We start from the raw sequence: 24,495 nt of genomic DNA on the forward strand, positions 1-24,495 counted from the left end.
GAATAATACTCATCTGTATCTCACAGTTTATCTTTCATATACATGATAGGTGAAGAAACAGAGTAAGTTAGAGTACCAATGGTTCTGTTATTCTGGAAGTACTTAAGGATCTTTCTGCCTTCAGTTTGCCATGTTACAGCTACACCTTCTGTGTCCTCAGCAACATGCAGCAAGGAGTTCCACTGCTTAACTACTCAGTCTGAAGAATGTTATCTTTTCCTAGGGACTTTGCCACATGAGGCCCTCTCTTTGGTGGAGAAAGAAAGATGTTTCTTGACATTTCTCTCTTGCTTCACAGTGATTTCATAGCACTTTTCTACATCTCTTCTTAAGCTTCCTTTTTCCATGGAGCCATCATTCTTCCTGCTCTTTTCCACACTACCTCTTGTTCTATTCTAATGTGTTTTCTAAATTCAAGAATACGGTAATAGAATCACAGAATCAGCTGGGATGGAAAAGATCCATCAAGTCCAACCGCTACCCCGGGACTGCCAAGACCACCGCTAAACCATGTCACTAGGGGCCTCATCTACATGTTTTTTGAACACTTCCAGGGATGGTGACTCCATCACTTCCCTAGGCAGCCTGTTCCAATGCCTGACTGTTCTCTTGGTAAAGAAATTTTTCCTAATTTCCAGTCCAAACCTCCCCTGGCACAGCTCAAGGCCGTTACCTCTTGTCCTGTCTCTTGGTACTTGGGAGAAGAGACTGACCCCCACCTCACTACAACGTCCTTTCAGGTAGTTGTAGAGAGCAATAAGGTCCCCCTGAGCCTTCTTTTCTCCAGACTAAACAACCCCAGGTCCCTCAGCTGTTCCTCATCACACTTCTGCTCCAGACCCTTCACCAACTTCCTTGTCCTTCTCTGGCCCCACTCCAGCACCTCAGTGTCTCTCTTGCAGTGAATGGCCCAGAACTGAACACATCATTTGAGCTTCGGCCGCCCCAGTGCCCAGTACAGGGAGATGATCACTGCCCTGGCCCTGCTGGCCATCCTGATACAGGCCAGGATGCTGTTGGCCTTCTTGGCTGCCTGGACATAACTGGCTTATGTTCAGTGGCCGTCAATCAGCACCTCCAGGGCCTTTTCCACCAAGCAGCTTTTCAGCCACTCTTCCCCAAGCCTGTTGTTGTTGTGGCCCAACTGCAGGACCCAGCACATTGCCTGGCTGAACCTCCTAACACCGGTCACAGCCCATCTATCCAGGCTCTGCAGAGCCGCCGCACCCTTCTGCAGATCAACACTCCCATCCGTCTTGTCTGCAAATTTACTGAAGGTGCATTCAATCCCCCCATCCAGATCATCACTAAAGATATTAAAACCAGTGGTCCTAACACCCAGCCCTGAGAGACACCAGTAGTGACCAGTTGCTAACCAAATGTGACATACATTAGAAAAGAAAGAAATACTGACAATTTTCACTTTTATCTCTTACCTTTTTAAGAGTTTTTCTCTTCTCTCATCATTAGGATTCTGACAATGTACTTACCCATAAATTGTCCATCTCTGCTTGCTACTCTTTCATTTTAGACTCCTATCTTGATCTTCCTACTTGAATATAAAAGCTTGCATTTTTTATTTTCTTCTCTGAGAGATGCAGCATCCTAACATTCGGCCAAATGGTCATAGTGTGCTCTGTTTCTTCTCTTTGTGATTTCCTATCATAAGGAAAGTTTAGAGCAGTGCTATGTATCTTGAAGTATATCCTCAGAAGTCATCCACTCATCATGAATTGAATTTTAGCCTTATTAAGCTAGTGCTTTATGACACAAGATCAATGACCTGGATCCTATTGAATGAGAGAAGTATTCAGTAAACATTTCTTATCAAGTCAGAAATGCTTTTTAGGCCAAAATCCTTAGGTCTAGAAGATCTGATCTAGTCTACAGCTAACATATGTATGAGGACATAAAACTTTATGAAATTAGGATGTTTGTTTTTACAGGTGATTGTCAGAAAGGTTTTCAGAACAGTGTATGGGACAGAACAATTAACACTGTCAGATTAAAGAGTATTGCATAACAATACCAAGATAATCATTAATTGGAGTTTAATGCTGCAGAAAATTCAGGTATACACAGTTCTGTTAACATCATCTGGCTTTTATAAACTCAGTTGCAGATCTCCGCCTGCTGTAGGAGATCTGGTTCAAGATCATCTAAAGAACCTGGGGGTGCACAAGTCCATGAGAGGAGCAGTTTTCTATTTTTCTTTCACAGAGACTTTTGCAGAAGACATTCTTTTTTTAAAAAAAAACCCTTCTCTTCTTATATGTATTTATACGTGTACAGACACTCATATCCATAGTATATGTCATATGTTTGTCTTAACAAGAAAAGGTCAAAGTGAATCTGCCATTAGGATTGAAGGTGCTGGAGTTTCTAGTGAGCTGATACTTGTGGTGCATGGTTCTACAGGCTGGCACTAGTCTTTGAGAAAGGTCTGTCAGCTGGAACATTGCATTTCACCCTTTCAGTAGATAACCCCTCATATCATCAGTGAAGATCTGTTGATAAGGTTTTCCATTCTCAGACGTAGAGCTTTTCAGGATACTCTTAAGTTTTTACAGTAATTCATTACAAACCTACACAAAATATCTTTCATGCTTCAGAGATATTGTAATCCATTCTTTATACTATATGATGCTTTTGTTGAACTTACACAGAAAATATATAGAAGAAGAGATCTGAGGATTTTTCACCTTCCCATGTATCAAAACCTGATAATTTGATAAGAAGAAAGCATAATTTCTTCTGTATAAATGTTGTGATATGGATAATTTGAAAACCATAGTCAGTTTCAGTAGTTGTGGAATTGTACACATGGGTGATATCACATAGACAGTATATAAGAATTACAAACCAGGCAGCACTGACTGTCTTTTTTGCCTTTACTGTAACCTTTCAGGGTTGAAGTAGATTGGCCCTTTGTACATATAGCGTGCTTTCATTCTGAGTTCCCACCTTTTAAGGGTTTATATGCACAATTTCTTTCGGTATGCTTTCTTATAAATGTGTAGCTTAATTTATTACCCCTCCCTCTAAGCCAGTTTCTAACTGAGTGTGAAATTACACCTGGAGTCATAGATTATTATTTGCTTTTATGAAGAACTTGATTTGTGTTTTATTTCAAAAAATGAGTTGCAAGGCTTCATTGCAATGACTGTGAATGCCTCAAAGCATTGTCACACACTTTTCTCAGAAGGTCTTTTTGAAATAGGTATGCTATTATTATCCCCAGTTTGCAAATTAGGAACTGAGGCTGAGAAAAGGAGAAAGTGACTTGCTCAAAATCATGTGGGATCTGGCGTTCCCTGAGCAGTGAAGTGCTCTCAAGTATTTGGGGTCCTTGAACACTAGATAGTGACATAGACAACAAAATAACAATAGTAATTATCATATAATACATAATTTTTTGTAGCTATTATTATTTTGGCTTCACCATAATAGAGATAAAATCTTCTATTATTGCCACTGAGGGGCTGATAGCACCAGAGCCATTTACCATTAGCTGACAAAAATTGTTTTGTGATAAGGTTGTTCTCACTGGAATTGATGTTAATTTAGAATTGGGATATTTTTATATTTCCTCAAGCAAAACTTCTTCATACAGGCATTAGTGCTGTTACCATGCAATTCACATCCATTGCAGCCACTGCCACAGATCTAGACTTCAGGAAGTTCAGATCCAAATAGTTTTTAAATTCAAGCTGCCACTTTGATTTCATCACATCAAACCCTTGTTGAGATCAAACCCTTGAAATGAGAAAAGATTTTTAATCCAGTTACCCTAGATGGGGTACAACTCTCTGGGTCCTGAGAGCTACAGGATTAGGAATTCTCAAACTCCCCTCACCCACCTGTTCACACACATGCAGGCACAAACAGTCTATATTTACATGCTTTGCTCACAAACAGTGCTCCAAACAAGCTGGTATCTAAGAACTGGGAAAAGCTTTTCTCCCTTCCTCCTTCTGCTATAAAGGAACATCCACATGCCCAGCAGTGTCAGCTCTGTCCTTATTTTGCAGATCTAATTTTCCTTATTTGGTCAAATGATTGTGAGAACTGAGTGAAATTCATAGTAACTGTAAAAAGATGCAATTCACTGTCTACCTGTAGCATTACTTGCAAATGGATGGACCAAGCTTTCTATTTCAAAGTATCTGTTTCTCTTTCATAATACAGTGCTTAGTCTTGGATTCAGCCTTCAGGCAGCTTTCTCCTTAAGATAAATGTTGAAAGACAGGGGATAATTTCTCATGCATGAAAGCTGAAATTAACAATTCCATTATCCTGTTTATAATTTTCAGAATCAGAAATTGTCTGCTGTACTCTCAGATATAGATTGCATGCTGGGGTAATTTGTGGAGATAAAAATTACATTTTACAGCAATAAATCTAGATAATCCATTCTTAAAGAATTCACATGCATTTGTGATGTTTAGTAATACTCTCTATTCTCATAATTTTGGTGACATCATACTAAAACTATATCCAAAAAGTATGTATGTGCTGCTACTAAATAGGTTGGTATGTTGCTCTGTGACCCATGAAATGGAATCAAGAAATTAGTCCTGAGCAGAAAGGCAGAATATGATGGCTAAAAGCATCAGTGAGAAAACATAAAGCCATGTTTAGTTTGTGACAATTACAGCTGGCATTTCTCCAATGTATCAAGTGTGTGTGTGTGGGGGGGGTGTGTGTCTGTGTATCTGTGTGCCTGTGTGTGTGCATGTATGTATTTATTTGATTATTTTTATATTAGTTGTCTTGGTCTTTCTAGGATAAGCAGCCAAAGAAAGTGGCTGTTGATATTCTGACAAATGTTGGGTGACTTAATATAGTTTCCATTTCATAAACAGCAGCATAAGGACACAGGAATAAAGCAAATTAGGCAATAAAGTAGGAAAAATGTGTCAGTTAGTATTCTAAGGGAATAATAATGCCTTTGAGAATGACAAAGAAAAACCCCATATCTGTAAACCTCAGGTTTATGCAACTCCCCCTCATCCTGTCCTTGTTTTCCCCCTCCTTCCTTTTGCTTCCCCCCTCCCCTGTATGAAAATAAAGCAGTTAAGCTTTCAGCACAATGAGCAGCAGCCCAGAAGCAGGCAGACAGCATCCTCTGTGTGGGGAAGATTTATAGGGACCCCTCCCAGGCCCTTTTGCAAATCCAATAGTCCAATTCATGGTCTCCCTGACCAAGGCTCAGAGCTGTAGCTGCAAAAAAAAAGGAAGAAGTAAAGGTTTGTTTCTTCCTTCCTTCCTTCCTTTTCCTTCCTTCCTTTTCCTTCCTTCCTTTTCCTTCCTTCCTTTTCCTTCCTTCCTTTTCTTTCCTTTTCCTTCCCTCCCTCCCTCCCTCCCTCCCTCCCTCCCTCCCTCCCTCCCTCCCTCCCTCCCTCCCTCCCTCCCTCCCTCCCTCCCTCCCTCCCTCCCTCCCTCCCTCCCTCCCTCCCTCCCTCCCTCCTTCCTTCCTTCCTTCCTTCCTTCCTTCCTTCCTTCCTTCCTTCCTTCCTTCCTTCCTTCCTTCCTTCCTTCCTTCCTTCCTTCCTTCCTTCCTTCCTTCCTTCCTTCCTTCCTTCCTTCCTTCCTTCCTTCCTTCCTTCCTTCCTTCCTTCCTTCCTTCCTTCCTTCCTTCCTTCCTTCCTTCCTCCCTCCCTCCCTCCCTCCCTCCCTCCCTCCCTCCCTCCCTCCCTCCCTCCCTCCCTCCCTCCTTTACCCCTTCCTTTACCCCTTTCTTTCTCTAACCCTTTCTTTCTTTACCCCTCTTGCTTGCTTGCTTGCTTTCCCCCTTGCTTTCTCCCTTTCCCCCTTTTTTTCTCCCTTTCTTTCTCTCTTTCACTTTTCCTCTCTGTCTTTCTCTCTTTCATCACCATTTGTTATTAGGACACAGGCTTCCAAATGACAGAGAAAAAGGGTTGAGGGAAAGGTATTTCTCCCCTCTCCCTTGTGTGGTCCGATGTATTCAAAGCAGAGGCCTGTCTAGTTTTACCGAGAAGAAGGAATGAGCTGATTTAACATGGATTGCAGCACCGCTGAGAGAGGGGGGAGAGCAACTCCCAGTCAAAGTGTGAGCTGTTTCGGTGTCCATGTGTGTGGATGTACAAGCAAGAGAAGTGGCCGGTCTCTAAGACACCTTCTTTCTGAGAGCCCAAGGGCAGATAATTGATGTGACAGACAATTCTCCTTAACCCCCTGCCAGCAAAACAGCTCTTGGGCAGCTCACAGCTCTCCTCACTCGATAAAGGCTTGAACCTGTCACAGAAAACATGAGAAAGATTTACTTGTGAATAGCAACAGTGCAAACAGGAATAGCAGCCAGCTCTCCCCCCACACGGATGTGTATTAAGAAACTGGGGTATGCATGAAGACAAATGCAGTGGTAAAGCTGTGAGATAAGTTGGTCCTCAGTCTCTGCTACTACCCAAGCAGAATTATTGTAATGCTGTAAAGGTTGCTCTAATTTAATGCCCATACATCTCCTGTGTAGGAGATAAACTGCAAAACCCTTATTCTGCTCCCATCCCCATCTAATGGCACCATACAGATTCAGTTCTCCAATCTTTTGTGCCAACTACAAATGGAAAGTACATAAGGAGGTACATGGCTGCTAAAACTTCTTAGTCAATGTTTCCTGAATCAGAGTCCTTTGGCTAAAAGTCCCCTCTTCTCATGAATTCATGTCACACCTGTGAAAAGCATTACAAACTTAAGAATAATGGGAAAAAATTCATTTTGTCTTGGGTCTGGACACTTTCTGGTGGACCGGTGAAGTTTGTCTGACACTGTGTTGGCAAATGACCTTAACTTTTTTTGTGCTTAAGTTACATGCCCATGTTTCTGGGAGTAGAAGACAACATACAGATAATTTAATATTGGAGTGTTTATTAAAATATTATTAAAACAATCAAAATTTTTTTTCCTTCCTTCCTGAGTAACAACCTGTCTCTGAACAGCAGGTTGCATGTAGGAACAATGGAGGAAGGCAAGGAAAAATTTCCCAGTCCTATTAACAAATTATTTCCAAAATAGAACACATTAATACCTAATCAAGTGTTCATAATCTAGAGGTGGCTGAATATGCAGGTAGTAAGACTTCATCCTCTCCTATCAGTATGCACAGGAACAGCAGAACAAATAAAGAGTTTAATGAAAGTATTAGTGTGCCCTGGCACAAATAATCCCATTGAAAACATTGTCCTGGGTTAGAATAGAAGGCTAACTGCAAAGTGTGCAAGTCTAAAGCCAGAAACTTTTGGAGAAGTTACTGCATAAGGTGTAATGCAAGCACTTCAGGTGTAAAATATTGTTTCTATGTAAACTATACCTATATATCCATTAAAGATAGGCTCAGACTGAAAGAGATAAACTAGCTAGTATTTGCTTTATATTGGAACAGGTATTACCACTTGAAGTCTTAACTAATTTATTAATTTTCCAGAATAAAGATTTACCAAACATCTCTGACATGATTGAAAAGGCATAAGGTTACCTCCTGTCATAACTCAGTACCTTGAGGTATCAAAAATATTATCAAAACAATAATTTTCTGATGGTGGCCTTCTATGGTCTGTCTGTGGGCTTCTCTCAGAAGGTGCAGTAAAGAAACCAGATCATCAAGACCCTGATAAATACGTTTAAATTACTGTTTAGAAATTGAACAAAAAATGAAGAACAGATTGGGAATGTTTGACCCAGAATATTGGTAGATGGTTAGCAAATTATTCTTTCCTTTTTGCTTCCTTATCTCTTTCATCCAGTCTCACATCCCCACTCTGCCAGACTAAATACTAATGTGATTAATTTCTCATGCTGCAGTAAGTTCTTTTCTCCATCTTTCTTTGCAGAGTGAAGATAGGGAGCTAGAAGAATAGCGAGGTGGGGGGTGCCACTTGTATTGCTATTGCTTTTAATGCAGGAAGCTGAATCTGTGCATGGGTGTGCTTGCGCACCCACGTGTGCACCAACACATGAGACCCTGACCTGTGGGAAAAAGGCATCTCCGGCAACCAGAGCCTGTAACAGTACTTAGAGGCGTAAAGGAGCTGCCTGGTGCATGAGCCGCAGAGTCAGGGAAGAGCAGTGCATACTTGCTGGGGTGCAGAGGACAGGGATGTAGCTTGGCGGGTGTCCAACAGTGGTGGGGAGGCAGAGTAGGTGCTTGCATGTGGGTGAGCAGGGAGGGCTGCCTCTGCCACTGGAAGCTGAGGAGAGGAGGAGGAGGAACAAAACCCTCCATTTTGACGGCTCTTCACCCATCAGCTCCATTTACTCAGTCTCAATAGCAGGGGCTCAACAGCAGCCGTGGCAGCAGCTCCTGCAGGGCTGCCACCTCCTCCTTGGATGCGCACTTCCCAGCAGAAAGGAGAATGAAGAAGGGAACAAGGAGAGAGAAAGAAAGAGGGAGAGTGAAGGGGGGAGGGGAGGGAAAGAAAAGGGAAAAAAACCTTGCTGACACGGGGCATAACTTAATTTTCACGGTGCCGGGACAGCTGTATCGTGTAATCTGCCATGGCATGCCATTAAAACTTCAATGCCTTTACTGACCCAGAAGGGAAACTCAGACCGTGGAGAGCCTTTTGAAAAGAAGTGGTGATCTTTCACGATTTATGAGGTTGTCTTAAAGAAACAGACTCCACTCACTTTAAATTAATCACCCTTTTCAGGGTACACTGAAATCTGGGGTCTCTCAGCTGAAGACTGTGGAGACCTGGTACCTTATGAATGCCTGCCCTGTCTTTATTATTATTTTTATTTCATTTCATTTTTATGCTCACCAAAATAGGTTGTTCTTCAGGCAAACTGTATCTTGCAAATTGAGGTGCAAAATCCAATTACACCAATTCAGTGAGAGTCTGAATGGAGTAGCGGTGGCACTTACACATTCTTGTCCCCACAGACGTTGTGCAAAGGAGAAAAGAACCTGAGAAATATGAGGAGTTAAGGACTCAAACACTAATGAAATGTGAGACATCCTCTACGACTCACCAACTAAAAGTAAAATATCAGCGAGTCACCCTGCTTCCATTCTTCACACGGTCCAGGGAACAAAGGCCTGGAAACTCATACTAATAAAACGTAAACAGTTTTGAAGTAATAAAAAAGCCCTGTGTGTTACAAGAAAGTGTAGATAAAACACTTCCTTACTATGTTCCCAGGAAAGCTGGTGTGATTTACAGGAAGAATGCCTGAGTTTTGGATTCACAGAGGATGTAAATCAGCATCCTTACATTGTCTGCCATTAGTATAATATCTGATTTACTCCAGCTGTTTGTCTGGACTCCTCTCTTGAGCACTTGCTTTCCTTGGCCAGCAGCATTTCTTAATTGGCATGGTTTTAATGCAAAGATAGTAAGTGACCCCGCAATATGAGGATACAAAGCAACACAGTAGTGATTTTCAAACCCTTAAAACTTTCCATATCTAGCAGCAGCAATACTCTTTTTGTTCCTTTGGTGAACTAATTATGGAGTAACTTAAACCAAAGCAAAAACTTCATGAACTCACAGGCAGTGATGGAAATAAAGCAATAGATGGAAATAAGATCTGAGATCAGAGTGAAACTTGCATATGGAACCTGAACGTCTGAATTAATTAAGCAACTGCTTGCCTTAGAAGACCGGACTCATGAATCCCCTAATGCTCTGAAGTGCCATTCACTCTACTTTTGTTAGAAGTCTGACTTCTGACAATCTTTGAATTGTTACTTATGATAAATACCGGGAGTATTCAAAGCAAAAATTGCTCCTTTTATCCATACTTTTTAGGGTTTAGAAGTTTTGCCTGTTTCTCTGGAGTCTGTATCAGCCAGAGGTAGGGTGTGCAACCTCCTTTACATAGCCAACTGTCCTTTAGACACAGCTCCAAAGAGCTGTGCTTGGGTATGCATATCAGACATACATATTCGTGTGCACATATTTTTCTGAGACAGGGTACTCTCCAGAACTCTAGTTTATACAAGGTGGGTTGTTTGTTTGCCTTATCTGACTCCTTATGTATACATTGGCATACTCCCAAGTGGCTCTGATATGTATTTCTGTTAGTTCGGGTGTCCTTTTTTTAAGTTTTCAAAGTGTCAGCTGCTGAAACCTACAGTTTCTGTAAGGCAGCTGTACTACATATGGAATAGAAGCTGGCACAACATCTCTGGTTTGTAGATGGTCTATTATTTTAGAACTATTTTCTATCAGCTTGCTAAACTCACAATAATGGCCCTGGACAGTCACATTTCTAAACTTACATATTTCATGACAATTTGTTTACACTGATACTCACTGGACTGTGGCCCACTGTGAAACATTATAATGGCAGATACATCAGCTCTGGGGGAAAAAAATGGTTTGTGGGTTTACTTACTATAGAGTGGTTTGGTAAGTACTTACTATAGAACATATAAGGAAGTGAGCCTTAAAGTGCTGAGAAAAATCTCTTTAGTCACATCAGTAGAAAAAAAGGTAGCTATTTTTCTGGAGAATGTTAAATTTTTTACATCCCTGCAGAACTTTCTGTTAGATGGTTTTTACTTCTCGGGCATACAGAGCTTAATAACATCACAACCATATTCTTCAATTGAAGTTTGTAGAAAACAGATTGAATTATTGAATTTTTTGATCCATACACTGTTGTTGGTAATTGTACTTTTTTAAAAAAACTCAGACAACTTCAGGGCCACTATGGAGATGCATTTAAATAAAACACCACTTACTAGTGGCTTCCCAAATGCTGGTCACTGGAGGAGAGAAGATGGTCTATCATGTTGATCTCTTCAACAAGGTCAAGTTCTCTGTCAGTGACATTTTGCTTTTCATGTGGGTATAGACATATACACGGTGTAATTCTGGACTGTTACTGCACTTGGCCCTGTATTTCTGACAAGATACAGATACGTGTCTTTTCCCATCCATTGCAACAAAAGTTAAAAGCTGTCCAATAAATGCATGTAACTATCCGTTAACAACCATTAAATCTAGCTGAGGCTCTGCTGTTTTCCTATCCATCAAAATTTGGACAACATGCATGTCTACGGACATTACTGTACTTATTCATACCTAATCAGTTGTGTGAAAAGTTTTCAGTATTTTGAAAACCTAAACCCTATCTGATGGAAATACAAGTTTATGCTGTTCATTACAGCTGTACTTTTGGAACTTGGAACCAGAGTCTCTTTTATGTCTTCTGATACCTTTGTTTATTTATATACCCTGGGCTGAGCTGTCAATTTTCAGTGATATGCACTGCTGGCAACCAGGCACTGAGGTGGTAAAGGGACAACTTTACCAGCTCTTCCAGTGACAGGGTTAGCTAATGCTATTGTGGGCCTTGTTTCAAGGTGCAGGGGAACATTGCACTTTTCATTTTGCCTTATGGCATTACCTTTTTTTCAGGAGGACTACACAGCTAGAAAAACCGTGTACTTTTGGAGCAAAATCATAATTAGCATACTCTGGCCTGATAAGATGTTAGATAGCACCACATGAAGTAGAGTTCTCCTTGATTTGTTCATGATATACTCAGAAAGTGAAACCTTTAGTTCTTTGAACTTCTTGGTGAATTGGCAGAGAGCAGCTTATCTTTATGGAAAAAATGTCCCAGTGCTACAATTGATGAGATTTCTGCAGTTCTTTCTCAAGCAGTATGTGTGAGATGTGTGACATACAGTGTTACAGAAAAAAAGAGTGAAATAAGAAGGTGAGAGGTTGAAAGATACTTTTTACAAACTGGTGAAGTCATACGATGTACTTGTCTGGGTGAGAGGTTATTCTGATACTTGGGTGTCTGCAGAAACCACCAAACATAGCATGGACAAGAGGGTGGAAGTTGCCAGCATCTTAAGTAAAGCGAGAAGTAGCAGAACAGTTTTTTCACTTCATGTCCATAGGAAAGTTATATGCAGTTATTTTTCCAATTTAGTGTTTTAAAAATAGAACAGACATAGGGTATGACTAGCTAAAATTAAGGCCTAACACTTAAATTAATTCTTCCTCAGTACAACTGTAGTAAAACCAGATGGATTCTTTAATCTTGGGGTAGATTTTTTTTCCCTGAAGTTGCAGGAAATGAAAACCATTAGATTAGGAATACATGTGGACTGCCTGATTCTTTGCAGGGTTGAAAACTGGTATAAATCCTGGAAAGGCAAGCAAAGTACTCAGAGTTAGTATCAGCTGGGTACAGAAATCCGTTCTGGTACTTTAGTTGTCATCATCACAGGCCATACACTGCTGGCACTGTTAATGCAGGGCACAGGCTCTGAAGCAAATAGACCAGTCCAGAAAGCTTTATGTAGGCAAGAAGTCCAATAAAGTCCTAGCTTTAAAGTGCTAAAAAATTTCCAGAATTGCTCTCACACCACAGCTAATAAATTCTGCTACAAAAGAAAGGTCATATTTGAAAAATTTGCAAGGATTATGGATATACAGGCCAAGAAAGCACTCTGATGATTTGGAATATATGGAGTAATAATTTGGTATATCATAATGTTCAAATATTTTTTTATCCCATGGAACAAAGAGAATTTTGTATCACAGAGGAATAGCGATTTGGGAATCCAACTGTGTGGTGTATATATAGCTAAATAATTTTAAAATGGAACAGGAACACTCTCATACAACTTGAATTAAGTGGTGTTTCTACACACCTGTAAATTCTCTACCTTTTAAATCATTATACTAAATATTTTTTTTTAAATATAATTAACTAGTCAAGGTTTGTTGTTGGTGCATTTTTTACAAACAGCAGCTAATCAAAGATCATAGAATCACAGAATAGTTTGGGTTGGAAGGGATTTTCAAAGACCATGTGGTCCAACCCCCAGCAATGAGCAGGCATATCTTCAAATAAATCAGGTTGCCCAGAACTACATCCAGCGCGGCCTTGAATGTCTCCAGGAATGGCACATCCACCATCTCTCTGAGAAATCTGTGCCAATATTTCACCATCCTCATTGTAAAGAATGTTTTCTTCACACCCAGCTTGAATCTCTCCTCTTTTAGTTTAAAACCATCACCCTCATCCTATCCCAACAGGCCCTGCTAAAACATCTTTCCCAATCTTTACTTTAGGCCCCTTTTAAGAACTGAAAGCCTGCAATAAGGTCTCTCTGGAGCTTTCTCTTCTCCAGGCTGAACAATGCAAACTCTCTCAGCATTTCCTCATAGGAGTGGTGCTCCCTCCCTCTGATAATTTTTGTGTCCCTCCTCTGGTCTCTTTCCAACAGGTCTGCGCCTTTCCTGTGCTGAGGACTCCAGAGCTGAATGCAGTACTGCAGGTGGGGTCTCACCAGAGCAGAGTAGAGGGGCAGAATCACCTCCTTCGACCACACTCTTTTGGATGCAGCCCAAGATATGGTTGGCTTTCTGGACTGCAAGTGCCATTGCTGGCTCATGTCCAATCTTTGTTCTCGTCTGTTAACATGATGAATGTTGAAAAAAATAAAGCCATTTGGCATTATTAAGCTTCACTCAGACACACCATGCAACAGTATTTAAAATAGTTGCAGCAGTCTAGGAATTCTGCTGGGTTGCAGAAAGAAATTATGGAGGCTGCCTGAAAAATTATCCTGATGTTTAATGGAAAAACATCATCCTTCCCAGTAGGCTTCTGACTTGGAGGAGGATGTGAGTTTTTAAGAAGCCTCTTGATTGATCTGGAGCAAGCTCTGAGATTGTGATTGTGAGAGAGAGAAAACTGCAGGTGTAGGGAAGATTTTTAATAGATTAAACATGCTTCTGCAGCTCAGATTATCCAAAGAAGTCTTTCAAACTCCTTGGTGTTCTAGCACTAATCAGAAGCTGCTCCTTGGAAGAACTTTTTGACCCAGGAGGCACCTAGTGAGTTCTGGTTCTTCAGTTAGACTGCAATTTTAGTGAAAGTTCATATGTCTAAGAAGACTCTAAAGGAGGCAAAATCGGTTTTTGTGATTACAGGCTGATTTTCCTGTCTGGGAACTTTTCACAGTCAGTATGTAAAGACTGAGGAAAATAAATTTCCTGTGGGGTATTGCACTCCATTGGACTTTTTCATTTTCTGGGCCCAGACTTCTTTGGAGGGTTAGTGAAACCAGGCTAGAACTCTAAGAAGAAAAATATTCACACATTGGAAATAAAACTGTATTAGGACAAAGCCTTCAGGTTGTTTAGACCTGTGCCACTTAAATATCTATTCATTGTAATAAAGACTTCCCCTTTTGTGTGAAATTTTATTTTCTCCCTAGTTTGCCTTGTCTTACTACAGTTCTGTGCCCTGCAGTGAGCATCCTGCCTTCTGATAAAAAGTAGTTAAATGACCCAGAGCATGGGACAGTGTGGTATATAGGGTTATGTGCTGAGAATAAGCGAGTTATGCAGAAGGTGCTGCCACATTCACCGTAGAAGCTGGGAACTGTCAGAAGAGACCTGTGGGGGGAGAAAGAACTGCCCACAAGACAGCTGACGGGAAGGGGGAAGAACCTTGAACCATGTTTGGCTGTCTCAGACTATGAGGCTGGATGGCCAACAGCATAGGTGTCATTATCTGCATGTTTCTCACATGTAAGGTGAAATTGATCTCACCAAACATAAATATCTCAGAGGCTTTTAATCTAAGTGATATATAAGCTTTTTTAGTCAACAGAAAGTTACAGCCATATCTGGAAGATGGCTCATTCCACCTCCAGGAACACACCTAAAATAAGTGATAAGAAGTGCCCTTAAGAAGTGTCAGGGTTTCTCCACTGACTAGGTTAAATCAGGTGAGATGAATCTTACACCAAAAGACATGCTGGCAGGAGTGAGGAGCAGTCAGAATGCCAGCAAGATTCAGTAGAAGCAAGGAACTTCTAAAGCTGCTGAAAGATCAGGTTGGGCCAACAATTTCAGAGTAACAGAAAAGTGGACACCACCAAGGTTTAACTCTTATGTGTTAATATAAAAATCTCAAAGACTAAAATTAGAGTATTGATAATTCTCAGTGGTGGGAGAAAGTTTGAGAGAGAGTTCCATTAATGCATGAATTTTATTCAGGTGTAAAGCACTTTTAACTACTATGCTATCGTCACTGGAGATGTTAGAAAGCAGATTTAAGATGACATAGCCAGCAATCCTGCAATCATGTAATACTCCTCAGCTGTCCATTGAGACATTGAATTGAGTGTGTTGGAAACCACAAAATGAATGCAAATGATACCTTTTGAAATTTACAGAATGCAAAGAGCCAAAGAGAATGAGTATATATAATTTGTTTAGACTTTCAGTAGGTAACTGGTATCTAAACTACATGTTAAAACAAAGAGAAATGCTGATTAATGGTTTTTAATAAGGATGGAAAAAGAGTATAATGTAAATATTTTCATGGGATTATGTGCTTCAATCACATAACCTGAACATCTGTATTGTATTCAGATTTGATCATTCCATTTCAAAAAAGGAAATCTAACATAGAATAGTCCTATATGTGAGGACATGACAGGATTTCGAGCAACAGGATGTTAAAATAGGAGGTGTCTTTGGGTTTGCAGTTGTATGTGTTTCCAGTGAATGCCTTTGAGTGTACTGTTAGAGATAACTAGGAACAGATACCAGCCTTACAGCAATATTAAAGCTGATGTTTATTCTTTCTGGTTTTAAACATACTTTTTAACCTTCTTTACATAGGACTTTTCCTCCTGCTTTTCCAAGTATTTCATTTGCCTCCACTTTTTGAGGCCTTCAATCTTCCTTCCTTTCCCCAGTGTCCTACCCCCTCCCAAAGTGTGCTATTTGGTTTGGAAGTTGTCCTAATGACTTTAAGGATTAGAAAAGCAAAGGAAAAGTGGATGATTTAAAGAAGTGTACAAATACAACTTTTCAGGGTGGAAAACAGCACGTAGGTGAGGATGGAGAACAGTGACTGTGCAAACATACCCAGAACACTAGTCCACTTAGAAGAACTAACATGAAGATTTGTCTCTGTTCCTTGCAGATACCCTGCAGTTGTTTGAATAAATGTTCATACCAAACAGGTGTGTACCAGTCTCGATCCCTGAGCCTGAGGTATTCCCAGACTGAAAGGAATGATTTATTTTGTTAATATTGTATCTATAAGGCCTTTTGAAAACATCAGGTGTTACTTAAATATTATTACATTCCAATAATAAAATAAATACTTGAAGCATCAGATATTTAACCCTCTCTTTCCCTGAGAAGCACACAAATACAGTACTGTTCTAATAAATCCTTAATTTTACAGATTTCCTGCTGAAGTTTCTGACTAACGGTAAGTTATTTGTTCAGAAAGATTTTATGGTGCTCATAAAAACTCAATCACAGTTTTAAAATAACTTGTAGGTTTTCTGCAACATGATGCTGCCATCTCAGTTCCCAGAGGGTATATTAAATTCAAGTAGCAATAACAAATCATTTAAGCAATAAATAAATAACCTTCGACTGAGTTGTTAAGAGTTAATAGTCTCCCATACACTCAATAGAGACTGAGGCTCCACTCTATTAAAGTGACCCCCGGGGCCATGGGCCAAATTGCACCCAGTTGTTTTGTGGAAGGTATTCATCCCTCACACATTCATTTCCTTCTTTATGTTGTCTCCTTTCATCAGTGAAGGCACTCTGCGGTCCCTGAGTCCAGAGAACAATTACGGTACAGTCTCAGAGAAAAGAAAGAAAACTGGGGTCATAAATATGTTAAATGGGTACGTGGGTTTAAGTGGCTTTGTAAACTAAACACAAGGGAAACCTCAGACTAATTAATGAATATGAAGCAGCATGATAGGAATGTTTTAAGGGGAAATTCACATTACTTCCTCCCCTCACCCCACAAACTTAAGAAAAAAAAAAAATTTCTTCCCTTTAAAAATTATTTCCATTGACAGTCATGACACAACACATCCTTATATTTTACTGAAATGGTATTCAAGTAGGAACTGGTTGCAAAGATAGCTGAACTGATAACTCATTCTCAGCATTTTGTTGGAAACTGAATTCTTTCCTCCACAAAGATCAGCCATTTATCATGATAGGAAAGCTAAGTAAAACTGCAGGAAGATTTAGGACTCAAGCCAAGATCACTGTTTAGCTTTATATTGTATGACAATTCCTGACCTGACTTATACTCACCACTAAATAAACATGGATTCATTGAGTGTCAGTGGTGTCAGGATTTGTCCTTATAATAATAAGAACAGTAGCCTTCATTCATTTGTAGCAGTGGGACAAATTTTGCTCTCAAGGTCTTCTCCTGTCCTCCTGTGGGAAAACTGTAAGGATGCTGAAGACGGGGAAAGATTCTGTGGGCTTTACTTTACTTATAGAGCTTTTCGTTATATTTATATTATTCCAAACTCTGGTGTATTTATTTCCCGAGGTCTACCACAGGGTTCTGCTGCCAGCCTCCAGTGCTGTCTCCAAGTCCACAGCTTGCTTCAAAATCCTAGTTGATTTTCACTGGGTCTCGCTTTTTGAAAAATAAAAATTGTTAGAAAACAAAACTATTTGGTTTAGCCAAAATAAATTCTATATGGCAGAAGACCAAAACAGGGGGTGAAGAGAGTAGTTTTCCTACCAAAATTTCTGAAGAACATTAATATTTCTGTGCAGATTTGTTTGTTTGCTTTGTTGTTTGTTTTTTTTTTTGGACCCAATGCAATGTTTTTCCATAGTCAATCCAACCAGGGTGGTGTCACCAACAGCACAGCAGAACCTTCCTCTGAAGGTCTATGATATCTTGCCTTTCCAAAAGCCCCCTCAGGACACCACTCAGTTGCCATGAGATTGATGGTCCTTCAGTGCCTCACTGCTATGCCAAGTCCCAGGTTACCTTAATGAAGTTCAAAGAGGAAACAAGATCCATGGAAACAACTGCTTCTGCAGCAGTGGGTCAGGTAAGCCCTCCACTCTGTTGGCACAAGAGGTGAGATAACTGGAATGAAGATGAGCTCCTCTTCCTGCTGCTCTTGCAGTTTCTTGCAGTGTGAGATGCCTCATCTCTCAGCAGTATAGCCAGGTGCTTATTGCAGGACAGGGACCATCTCCTCTGAAGGGGGATAGGGGAGCAGGCACTGTAGTGTCTCCACACTGCCTTCAGGTAGGGAGGGTGAAGGAGCTGCAGTAGGGTGACTCATTTGCTCAAGACACAAAGCCATCACTTTGCAGACTTTGGATGCTCTTCACAATCAACAAATACGTCTTGGCTAGTGGGCAGTATGGGAACACCTCTGCCTGATAAACGTAACTGGTGAGTATTCCCTCCTCCCCTTCAAGCAAAACGGGATAGGTTTCCTTAAAGTGCTAGTGGAAGTGGGCTGAATGCCCAGGGCAGGCGTGGAAGTGGCTGCCACCTGCAGTACTGTAGGGAAGCTGACCTCTCCCTCAGAGTTGTAGTGATGTGCTCATAGGACACTACTCTGATCGTGATGGACCTTAAACACCAGGTCTGCTCAAGTCCTAAGCCTTTGTTCTTCTCCTAACTCCATAAGGTCTGTAGGTTGCACAAACTGCTTTCTTAGCTTGGAAAGATTCAAACTCTATTAAGAATATTTCAGAAGGCTACAAATAAGCACAATAGCAGCTTACTATGTATGTCATTACTGTTGCAATTAATACACATATCTGAGAGCATTAATAGCTATGATTTGTTGAAGTCAGCTTTTAGACAATCATAAATTCCTGGGATGGAAGGCTACGTGGTTTCCATTGGTGTCCCAGATGCATACCCACACTGCTCCTCATGTTAGCCACCGGGTTCAGACTGTTTCCATAGAAAAGGTCCTGCTCTCACACAATTAATGTCAAGGAAAGATATTTTAGTTGAGTTCAAAGGAGGAAAGTTGGAAACCCCAGATCAGAAAGATGACAAAACTTCAGCCCTCCTGCTGGGCATGGAGGGGAAAAGCTTACAAGATGCCCTTACCACAGCATTTCAGGGTATGGACTTTTAATTTCTCTGTTCGAGAGTGCTGTTGAAAAAGGGCTATAGCATAAAAAGAGGCTCAATGACAAAATGAAACCTGTGCAGTTAGCTTTTCATACTTCGAATACATTATTGATATAGTTACACAGAAATGTATTTATAGTGTTTATTCACCAACACTCAAAATATTCCCAAGTTTTGACTTTCCACTGAAGGCAGTGGAAAGAAGTTTTCAGAAAGGAGTAAGTGAGCTAGTTAAACTCTTTGCCAGGAAAAGACCATTTTCTTTCTGTCCACTTGGCCAGCTTCTCAGCTGACAAACCACCATTGTCTTCAATGCAGTGACACTGATCTATACCAGCTTTTCAGCTAATGGATAGTTCACAGGCCATTTCTGGTTTTTGTCAAGTGTAGTCAAGATTTGTCAGTATTTTCAGGTCTTTTTTTTTCTTTAAAAAATTTTTTTTCTAACTCTTTTATTTGCTGTCCTATCAGCTCGCTGATCTGCTGGCTTAAACGATCTGAGCAAGAGAAGAGAGGGTAATGTGATTCCTATAGATGAATTTAAGGAGGAATTAATGTAAAAAGGCTAAAATGAGCAGGAAACTTTGGAGATCAAAAGCTACTTTCCAAACATGAGCATGCAACAAGTCACACTGCTCTACATACAGGACAGGAACAAAGGAAGTGCGTTCATTTGGTCATCCTTTTCATGGTTATTATTTATTTATTTTTACTATTCATTCAGCTAGAGGACTGAGCATTGGCTGAGAAAGGAATTTAGGATTTCAACCACCCTCCAACAGCAGCAAAACTATAAATACTGTTCAGTCTTTTATCCTTTGAACACTCTGAAGGCCCTTGCAGTCAACGGAAGTCTTAAGTATGCCAAAGGAGCCGCGTTGGGCCTTTAATGAATAGACTTCATTGTGCCTGGCGATTACACAGGTAGATTGTGACAAGGCAGACAGTGTCCAGTCTCAACAGCAGTCCTTGTGTTTGGGAGACGATTCTTCCTAACCCTCTGTTCTGCTCCGTCTGATCCTTGTGTGATCTTCCTTGACTGGTTGGATGGGACAAAAACTGCATCATCTTCCTTCTGGCTCTGCAGGGGGGCTGGCATGACACAGACTGAAGTGGGCATTTTGATTCTGCACTGGTGGTTAGCAGCAAGCACACAGGCAACAAGGCTGAGTGAGACCTTGGGATCATTCCTCTACATGTGGTTTCTCCCCTTTCTAGCTCCCAGCATGTGGCCATAGGTTGAAAACATGCAAGCATTATAAAATTTTAATTATTTTTGTTATGATAAAGACAAAAAGACCAATCAAATATGGCCTCTCTGAACTTTTCAAGCCAAATAAAATGCTAGGTGTTATCTTGGCAGATTTTCCACTTTGGCAGCATTTCAAGGAAATGAGAAAAAATTAGCAATAAACCTCGGTCTCTTTCCCTATTAAAATTGTCAGGATAATAAATCAAGTTTTTAATGGCCAGGAAAAAAATTCATTAGATTTAAGAAATTAAGAGAGTGTCTCTTGTGGCATCTGTAAAAATATCATCTGCTACCATTTAACCTGGGGAGAGACACGTATGACGAAGTTTATAGAGAAAATGTTAGTGCACAGTTCAACTTGAAACAGGGAACCTCAAAACACACTCTTCATATTTCAAAACTTTTTTATGTGTGATGTGATCACGTGAAGGGTAAGCATTGTCATCTCACCAGTACTTACTTAGAGCTTCATAAATACTGGCACAAATATCCAATTGATTTCTTTTTTTAGTCTAAATATATGCAAGTTATTATTTTTAGATACAGTGAATGATGAAGACCACACAAAAAAAAACCAACAAAAACACAAGTGGTTTTTGCATGAGAAACTGTGGTGCATGTAAAGTATACTGCACAAATGAAATTGAAGAACTGCCTTTGAGGTGACTGATCCTGCAGTCTTGACTTCACCTGAAGAGAAGTGGAAGAGAGTTGGCTAAGGGAGACTGGACGCAATGAAAGTGTTTATGCCTAGTAGCCTTCTTGCCTTTTTTTTTTTCCTGTGGAAGATAGATCTATCAAACTAAAAGAAAAATAGACTTCCTGTCCATTACATATACAAATCCTTGAATTATCTTTAGCGGTTGCCTTTTCACTGGACTGTGAGACAACTTAATTTGAAATTACTCTTTTTGGAAATTCTAAACCCTTGACACATTTTATTAGGCACAAAATGATTACAGTTATCAGTTAATTTGTTTGAAGACTTGGTAAACACTTGTTACAAAGACTTTAGAGATGTCTAGTAGTTAGCAGAAAAGGGAAGCTGTCTCCAATCCTTAGTTTATTTACTTAGCAGTTATTAAGCACCACTTCTGTATCTACCCAAAAAAGAAATATTTTAAGCAAACCGTAAAAGTAGGCTTGACCCTTTCACAGGCACATCATAAATCAATTGTTAAAGCAAGGGTGAAAACTCCAAAAGAGGTCAGAGGTGGAAGAGAGGTCATCTCTGAGAAGGGACAGTGTGAAAATCCACAAGGGGTGGAGCTTAGCTGTAGATAAAGGTTAGAAAAAGGAAATTCTAGAAGTGGTGAGGCTCTTACACCATGAAAGCACCAATAAAATCATACAGAGTGCTGAGGTTATTCACAGATATTTATAAGCCTGAAGCTCCAGTTGCCAGACCAGTGATGCCAGCTCATCTGCCTAACGGCAAAACTAGGCAAAACTTCTTTTTGAGCAGAAGGTTATATGCAAAGTAAGGACAATATGTTTCTCAGAAATTGTACCATTTCTTCTGCTAGGCTTTGCTTGACCTTGCTGTCATCATGTCAGACATAATGATTTCTCTGGACAACCTGATAACTTGGGAGTGAGTACTGTATAAAAATGTTTGATGCTATTCCCTGTGCAAGCAAGGAACTCTGCATGTGTTTGGCTTCAGCAGTTTTGACTTAATCTACAAATGCACCGGTATGTTCAGAACTGATTCTCCAGAGTTGGGGGAACTGTATAACGACCTTGAAGCACTTAATGATAATAAAGCATTTTCAGTCATTGTAATTTGCCAGTTTGTCATCTCTGGGTTTTGTCTCATCTTCAGTCAAAAAGTATTAAATGATGCCACTGTAACATTTGCTCAGTCTTTAACCAGCCTCACAGGTTTTTTATGCGGGTTTTAGCTCAAACTCAGAATTTCAATGAACAGCTCTATTTAAGCATTTGTTTCACTCAATAGACTGAAGTTTAAATTCCAAACAATTAAAGTTATTCAGATTTAAATGGGAAGATTTCCTGATTGTTTTGTAACTGCACAATTTATAAGTCATAATGACATTCCTTCACTTTGTCCAGAAAAAAACAAAGGCTGATTTATTTCCTAATAACAAAGGCAAATGGTGAGGCTGTATGAAACTGCTTCCTTATTTTCAATGGGTCAGTGCCAGGCTGTAAGATATCTTTGAACCCCTCCTGCCATCTATAGCCTTCCCCTGAAGCAAAGCGCTCCAAAACATTGCCAATGTGGGAAGCACACCACATACTGAGTTATACTGAGCACACAGTTATGGTGCAGCTGATACCTGTGCAGTCAGTTACCAGAGATCTGCTTGATATTCATTGTTATCAGCACTGATTGCACTGGGCTTACTGAAACACAGCAGAATGCATTCATCTGGCTAATGTATATACCTTCATTGATGCTGCATTGTGATGTAAACAATGTCCTGTTCCTTCCTTATAGTAACCTAAATGACAGCCAGGCATTTTGAGCACTCCAAAGGGCTATTGTTGTGGTGAATGCCGTAACAATAGGATTTCATATAGGTTGGGGCTTAAAAATGTACAATGTCCTTTTTCGGATATAAAACCAAGAACTGTGTACTGGCTGAGAGTGAGATAATGGGCTCATTGTAGAATTAAAGCTTTGGCTTTGTTGTGAATCAGCTGCTTAATTTTTACAGGTACACTTGTTTAAAACTTTTATTTGCTTGAACAGATGTATTGTCGCTGTAGCTATAAACATTTTTTTTAAAATCATGTCTCTCTTGAATCATAGACTCACATAATGTGAAGTTATAAACTCCTAGCTCTGTGTTGTCAGTCAGTGGTGAATCTTCCAGTGAATTCTTTGGGGAGCAGGGTGAAAGCCAATGAAATCACACCCTTCATCTGAAGAACAATTTTGTGATGATATTACTAACAGCTCAGCCCAGAAGTGAGAGACCTAGGCAGTGGGGTTATTTCAAACTGTCCCTTCACTTTAAGTGCTTTCCATTCTTTGCCTCCCCCTGGAGACAGAATCCCTTCCTCTTCCTTCTTGCAAATTGAGATGCTGACAGTCACAGGCTCTGTTTGAAGATCTGGCCCTTAACCTCTGGGGTTGTGAGAAAATATTGAAAAACAAAGTTAAAAAAACCTGATGTTTGGAAGGATTTCAACTAAATAAAATGATCCTTGCTGGTTAGAGCCTCCTTGTAAAGAGGGCACTGCTGTGCCTTTGGTTATTGTACTTGAGGACATTTCCCCAATTGCTGAGCATTTTGTGGGAACAGAAGAATTGAGGAATGGTGGATGAGAAAATTTGGAATGGCTGCAAATCAAAGTGGGCAAGGTGCTGTCATTTGCGCTGCTTCACAAAAAGACACTTCCAGACCCATCTGGTATTGAACAGACATTTGACCCACCCTAGCCAAATTCTTGAAAGAGCATTTTGAAAGCCTTACTTCCTCCTGGGGAAATTTAGCTCCCAAAATTGAGAAGATTTTCTTGAGTGGCTTTCTTGAATCCATTCCTGAGAGTGCTGAACATCCAAAACTTCAACTGAAATTGGTGGGTTTGACTCTGTCTCAAGTAACACAACATTTTCACTTCCATTATGTTAAAATTATTTAGCCTGAGATTCCCAAAACTACTGAAGTAACTTAGATATGCTTTTCCCATTGAAGATGAATGGGTTTTGTGTTTTCAGACAGACATTCAGCTACACATGAAGATCCAGTCTCCAACATGAAGTGGGACAACAACATAATCCAATATACGTGGAGTCTGGCAGCAGTAAAAGGCCCACAGCTCCTGTTCTGCCAAGTTCCAACAAATGTAGAATATATATGAAGTTTGTACCTTCAAGGGCATGGAAGTAAATCAAGCTCAGATACCGAGATTTCTCACTCTCATATGTATGTGTTCAGGCATGTGTTTGAATGGTCTTTTCCAAAGCACAACATATTTTAAATCATCAAGTTTTTCTCACACATCCTTTCATATGGTCAAAGTTAATTTTTGCACTGATTATTTTAATTGCTTGGATATGTTTTAAGGGGTGGGGAAGAACGGGGTTTGCAATACTTTCCTGCTTCCCTCATTGGCATTCTTGTGAGTTCACATGTGCAAACAACACTCTCTTCTCAAGCCCTCTTTCCTGGGATTCCTGAAACGCTCTCGAACAGTTTTGCAGAAAACTGCAAGTGGGAGCTGGGGTGTTGTGATGATGGCAGCTGCTGGGTGAAGGATGGAGAAACATTTTTGGCACAGCTGCCGAGTCCGTTAGGACAAGCTATCTCCAGATGTTGGAACTTGATTTGGGTGGAAGAGTAATTTCCTACTGGTATTATTGCTAG

This window comes from Pezoporus occidentalis, unplaced genomic scaffold (assembly GCF_034315485.1).
Source record: "Pezoporus occidentalis ecotype Australia unplaced genomic scaffold, CSIRO_AGI_Poc_V1 ctg117, whole genome shotgun sequence".
NCBI lineage: Eukaryota > Metazoa > Chordata > Aves > Psittaciformes > Psittacidae > Pezoporus > Pezoporus occidentalis.